Source organism: Hydra vulgaris, chromosome 12 (assembly GCF_038396675.1).
Source record: "Hydra vulgaris chromosome 12, alternate assembly HydraT2T_AEP".
Lineage (NCBI taxonomy): Eukaryota > Metazoa > Cnidaria > Hydrozoa > Anthoathecata > Hydridae > Hydra > Hydra vulgaris.
Genome location: NC_088931.1, coordinates 24,042,489 through 24,049,361, shown reverse-complemented (window position 1 = coordinate 24,049,361; position 6,873 = coordinate 24,042,489). Strand labels below are relative to the sequence as shown.

At 27.9% G+C, this 6,873-nt stretch overlaps 1 long non-coding RNA gene across 2 annotated transcripts; it reads right to left on the bottom strand.

The window, feature by feature from the left end:
- Window positions 1–1,532: 1,532 nt before the first annotated feature.
- LOC136088600 (uncharacterized) lies at window positions 1,533–6,649 on the bottom strand. Of its 2 annotated transcripts, none has more exons than XR_010642311.1 (7): window positions 6,391–6,649; window positions 3,278–3,540; window positions 3,080–3,193; window positions 2,729–2,977; window positions 2,260–2,479; window positions 1,856–2,015; window positions 1,533–1,725 (listed from the first exon to the last, which is right to left on the bottom strand). It is a non-coding gene; the product is annotated as an uncharacterized LOC136088600 (long non-coding RNA). The 2 variants fall into 2 exon arrangements; XR_010642312.1 differs by having other exon boundaries at window positions 2,781–2,977.
- Window positions 6,650–6,873: the final 224 nt, after the last annotated feature.

Here is a 6,873-nt window from a genome sequence, read left to right as displayed (position 1 = left end):
GAACACTCATTTATACAAAACAAGTCTTAGCAGAGCTACAATAAGTCTTAACGTATGTAAACACGTAAAGTAGGTTTTTAACTCCTAAAAACGGGTCGGGTTTACACAATCACACTCAAATGCAATGTATATAATTATGTTATGACTATAAATTGACTTTTGAAACATGTTTTGAAACGCAAAAAAGCAAAATCAAAAACAAATAATGCTTTTGTTTAAAGTACAAAATCTCATTATGTAAATTTAGTAGCATGTTTAAATTTAACAAAGTTGACTAAAATCAATATAAGTTTTTGTTTAAATTGGTAAAAAAACAAATAAAAAAAAAACTTCCCCCGTAACTAAGAGCACTGTTTTTCAAATACGACAAATGTATTTTCGAAATCAGAACATTTTGTCGGAATACAATTGTCGTAGGTGCAATTAATTTGATAGTAGGTGAATTAAGGTTAAATTCACTTATATTGTAACTAACAATGACTTATAACTTTAGAATATTTTTAGTTTCGCTATCCTTCGCATTTTTTTTCTTTAACTCATTCCCGGTAACCAATTTATTGGCATTATAATTAGAAATATAAGTTTTATGCAGAAATATACATCTTCAAGCTTCTTATATAGAAATTAATAAGCTTCTTATACAAAATTCACTTACTCAATTTATAAATAACTAAATATTCACAATTTTTTCTTTTTTTACATTAAGCAATTTTTAATAATATTATTTAGTTTCAAATAAACAAAAAATAACTAATTTATCACACACATATCTTTTATTTTGTTTGTGAAAAATAATATAAATAAGTTAAACCTTAAAATATAAAAAAACATTTCCATTATTGTACCTTTTTTTTTACAATAAAGAAATAAATATATACAATATTTATTTATAAAATATATACAATGTTTATTAAAATATTTTACAAAGTGATATATTTAATTGTTTCAGACTTTGTGACTTAAAATTTTTTTATAAAACTCAAGATCATCACCAACAGAATATTTTATCATTGACTCAAGACCATTAATTTTTTTATCTGAGAGCAAAAAACGTGTTGAATCATTTTTTAATGTAGGAAATTCTTTCAGAACTTAAACTTTCTGTTTATTCTTTCTCTGAGGGATACCTTTTACCAATCTTTTTTCAATTAACGGACCTGAGAACTATTTTTTGAATTTAATATGAAAAGGTAGATATTTTTCATGACGCATTAGTTTTACTTTTCCAAAAGATACTTTATGGAAATATAAAGACTTGGAAGCAAGTGCTAAGTTTTTGAAGTCATCTTTGAACATATGTATGACTTTCAATTCTTCCCAGTGGGCATTTGGACGTCCAAATTGGACCTAGGACGTCCATTTCGGACGTCTAATGGACGTCCAGTAGACGTCCAAATGAAACACCTTTCGTCCGTCTACAGCGGACGTCCTTTTAAAACACTTTTCGGACGAATTGAGACGTCTGGCGGACGTCCTATCAAACGTATGGTCGTCGTATTTAGGCATGACACCGAAATCTAGCAATAATTTCCTTTTTCAAGTTAAAAATTTATTTACTTGTTTAAATGTTATAATACATGGTATAATAAAAAAAAAAAATTGAAGAATTTTTATATTATTTAACTCCTTCTTTTTGCAATTTCGGCATTGCACGTTTTAACAAGTCGCAAACTAGTGACTCAATATTGCCCACGTCAAAACCATCTTTTTCTGAGATGAGCGCTTCTAAAACAAGCAAAATTTAGAAAGATTTTTCATTTATACTTAAATATTATGACTTTTTTGTTCTTTATAACAAAACTTGATAAAAACTTTAAGTTAATTACGATGTAGTTAGGTATGTAAACTAACTTACTTTTTAAACATTTGTATAGCGTTGTGGCCACAAATTTTCGTTTTCCTTTTATCCCATCTTTACTGAAGCAGCTTTGTAAAGGTTGTGTCATTATGCTGCCTAACACATTTTTAACTAGTCGACGTGGCGTTGAACCACCAACGCCCTTAATCTGTGTAATCTAGAGACAATAAAAACTTTATTTAAAAAAAAAAATCCAAACTAATCTCAATCTTGTGTCTATTTGTGGAAAGACAAAAATCATTGTAAATAAAATTGTTAACTTCTAATTTAAAATAAAAATTTAGCTTTTTTAGTTTTGAGTTTTATTTTTAAAACTCAAAACTAAAAGGTAACATTGAAAACTATTGAAAAAATTTACTTTTTCTATAAGGTGGAAAAAAAAAAAAAAAAGACTAAACTACCTTGCGAAACCTAGCTGCTTTACTGGAGTTTAATCCATTTTCTTCCTCATCAAACTTTCCATTGTATCTATTGGTTCTGTTAAAATATCGGCAGTTGCGAACCCACTGGGTCCCGCATCATTACTTTCAAGTAGCTCAAGATGATCAAGGATTTTCTTTTGATTCCCCTTAACTTGATCAAATTGACTTGTTAGTTCCATGAAAATTGCATATTGAAATTCTAAAAAGTTAAGCGAAAATTTAGTTAAATATATAATTTATGATTTTTCAAAATTGAAAAAGTATTTATTATTAATTGCAACTATTGAATTAGATTTAATTACAATTAATTATAACAATTAATTCTTAATTCTGAAACTAAAATGAATTATAAATATTATTATCAATATAATACAAAAAAATGAAACAGTTTTCAAAAATGAAAAACAACATTGATAAAATAAATACAAGTAAATACAAAAGTACTCACGCTTGTTTGACATTTCTTTAAAAGAAAATATCTTTAAATATAACCTCATCACCTGTATTTGAACATTTATTGCTCAGCCTATGAGTAAATCCACTACTCATAGATTCATTAGAATGAAAAATGAAGTCTAGCGCTGGACTAGGTGCTCGAACTTCTTTTGATTTTCCGACAGATTTTCCAAATTTTTGTTAATGAAATCAGGTGGAAAATCAGGCAACAGACTTGGAGCTTGAGCTGCTTTCGGTTTTTCTAATGCAAAAAGAAAAAAACAAAAAAAAAACAATAAAGTTGAAATAAATACTAATCAAACAAATAGTTTTTCTGGAATACCTTTACATAAAACTTAGTCACCTGTATTTGAATATCTATCGCTCAGCTTATGAGAAAATCCACTGTTTACAGGTTCATTACAATTAAAAATGATGTTCAGCTCAGGACTGGGTGCTAGAACTTCTTTTGATTTTCCTTACGGTTGATACAAAAAAATTATTTATACACTCAATAATTTTTTTATCAAGAGAAATTATACAAATAATAAAAAATATAAACCGTGATTTTCTGACTCATCTTCTGTTTGAAATTGAAGCATCTGGTTGCATGTCTCTAATGTTCCAGCTTCCAAAATAAATTCAATAAACTTATACTCTTTCCAGCCTGGTTCCGGAACAGCCCACTCAGAAATAAAAGTTCCAAGAGTTTTGTATCCTTTGGGTGGGAAATAAACAATACATTTGTCTAAACTAACCCAATGAGAAGGAACCACTGTCTTGGTTGGTAGACCTTTTTCAGTTATAACCACAGTACTAAAAAGCCTGAGAATAAAAAAAAGACTTAATGAACAAATCAAAAGTACACACATATTACATTCATCTTAAATATCTTTTTACTTTTTTTAAATTAGAAACATAAACCAGTCAATTTTGTTTACATATAATCTTAACTTCAGATTTTATAAGTTTTTTTAAACAGATTAATAATGAAACCAAAAACAGTATATTTAAATAAATCTCTTCTCATAAAAAAGGTTTAGAAGTAGAAAATTTTAATATAAATAAAGGTAAGTATAGTTTATCAGGTTGTTGTTTTTTTTTTTCAGCCCAAATTTACACAATTTAGTAATGGTATGATAACTTGATCATTTCCATGTGATAAGCAAACACATTTTCTCCATTTTATATTTGTACAAGTTACTTGATCTGACCAGAGTGTATCTTTTCTTTTCAGAAATATTTGAAGAGTCTTAGAAATAACAAAATCTTCAAAAAAATTATCTAGTTCACTCTTTTTGTACATCTTGCATACTAATCTACCATCAGGCAAAATGTTGTTCACAAAGCATATACAATCTTGAGTATTAAACCAAGAGTTAGTAGGTCCATTAAACTTGGTAATAGGAATTGTTTTCTCAGAGTAAGTATCTTTTAATTCATGAAGCCTTTTAATTATTTCTATTAATGGATTCTGTTTACCACGTACCATTCCTTTTAAGGTTTTCAAATAATTTTCAAATTGAAAACATGAAAAAACATCAAGAGAAGATTGAAAAAATTCAACATCATCAGTAAGATGCTTGAGGTTATGTATATTGCGTTACTCTTCCACAGATTAACTTCAGTTAGTTCACGTGGTTGTCTCGCAAAATCTGAAGGTAATTTTCCTTTTAGTTCACTTAAACGATGAGATAACTCTATCAGATCTGCAGAAGCCAATCTTCCAGAGAATATCCGTGGATATCCTCCTTTAAATACAATAAAATACGACGCATTACTCCTAAACAAACTAGATGCATATAGTCCAATGGAAACTGTTGAACAAGATCTAGTTCTTGAATTTCATACAATGGAGTCACTATATGCTGATGAGATCTGTTTTCATTATCTAGTTGAGCATACTGGCCCGAACGTAACCCATAATCAGTTCTTTTTAAAACCAAATTACTTTTAATTGTACCATAAACTATACGACCTTTAACAGACACACCAGCCTCATCACATCTCTCACAGGCATGGTAACCACAATGTTGTACAATACCCTTCAGAAGACTGCGTGCAGGCGAATCACATGGAATTGCAAAGATTAAGACATAATAGGATTTACCGCATAAAATAACTGTTTTATTATGCAACTCTTTAAGCTCATGTGCAAAATTGGTTAAAAACTCAATAGGATTTGGTTTTTTCTGACCACCATACAAGGCAATAGTAAAAGGTTGAAAAACAGAAAATTGAGATGTGATAGGCCAAAATTGGTATCCCGATGATTTAAAAATAGGGAGACCATCTACATTAAAGAGTAGCTTAATTTCATGACAGTTATATGCACTACACCTTAAAATTGTTTCAAGACCTTCCTTTATGCCAAGGTATTTATATTCACCTTCATTCATTTCGGTTGTATCAACTTTGTTCAATGTTCCTAAAACTGTCCTTGAATTTTTTGGAAGTTGGTGCCCATGATTTCTTAAAATTGTTAATAAGTCATTATCACATTCTCGTGTAGTTTGATGCTTTAATACCCAAATACTAATGTCTTTTAATAATGATTGACTATTATCTGTTAACTCACAAAATTCATCATCTGAAGGATAAATAAAACCACTAAAACTTTGCAAAACAATATTTATTTTGGGCTGATAATCACAATCTGATTCATTCTCACTTTTTGATTGCAAGAAACAACCACAATTAAAAGATTTTATAGCTAAGTTTTTACTAATATTTGAATCATTTGTTGGGGAATCAATACATTGTGAAATTGCATACACATGACTACGGTTATTACGCCAGTTAGTTATACGCTTCCTAAAAAAACACTTTGCAAATAATAAAATTGTGTAAAATATATATATAATAAAACTTATTTGAATAGAGATAAAGTGGTAAATTTATTTTACTCAATTTGAAACTAATATTATTATTATTAAAAACTTTTCCATATATGTAATAATAATTTATTATTATACTGTTGAAATGAAAATTTAAGAAAAGATGAAGTTGAAATAAGTTAAAATTTATAACACATTTAGAATTAAATATACATCATTTAAATTAGATATATCTTTTGAATCTTACCTCTAGGACTCCTAGAATTAAGATTACCAGAAAATACTAATATATATTTTTAATAAGTACTCTAAAATTTCAAAAGAGGAAAAAAATATGGAAGCTGTCTATAAAACATGTAAATAATCAAAAGGTATTTTAGTCTACTAGATTAAAATATTTATACAAAAACTATATCATATAGTTTTAGTATAGATATTTTAATCTAATAGATTATTATATCAAAAACTATATCATATAGTTTTAGTATAGATATTTTAATCTAATAGATTATTATATCAGTAGATATTTTAATCTAGCTAGATTAAAATATCTACTGATATAATTATCTATTAGATTAAAATATTTATACTAAAACTATATGATATAATTTTTGTATAAATATTTTAATCTAGCAGATTAGTGGTATCTCTAGAGATACCACTAGAAATATACTATATATTATACTAATGTAAAGCTATAACTATAGAAAATAAAACAAAGCTGAAATAAATGCTACTTAAAAAACTTTATATACTATATAGTTATATAGTTTTTCAACTAACATTTATAATCAATGCTAATAAATTCAGCTTTGTTTTACTCAAAATTTACTTGTACCTTTGATGTCAAAATTTACTTGTACCACTTGAATCTCCTTGAAATCTTTTTGTATACGTCTTACGTTCCATTATTTAATTTTGCAGGAAGACAGAATGATCAACTGTAAGTAATGTGTAATGTAGGAAGACAGAGTAAGCAACTGTAACAAGAAATGTTGCAACTAGCACGCTGTTATATAACAGTGAATATAATTATACTCAAAAACACAATTACAATGGCGGTTAATAGTTCGCGCAAACGTATTAATACTATCGACGTCCGAAGACGTCCAAATTAAAAATTAGGACGAAGTTCGACTAATTTGGACCTCCAAGGACGTCTAATTAGTTCGCGGAAATCCGGACCAGATTTGTTCGGCTTTGGATGTCCAAGGACGTCTAATGCCCACTGGGTACTCCAGAAGTTTTTCAATAGATGACAGTAATTTAAATAAGGTAGGAAGACTGTAAATCTCATAATATATTAATTTTTTCTCAATCA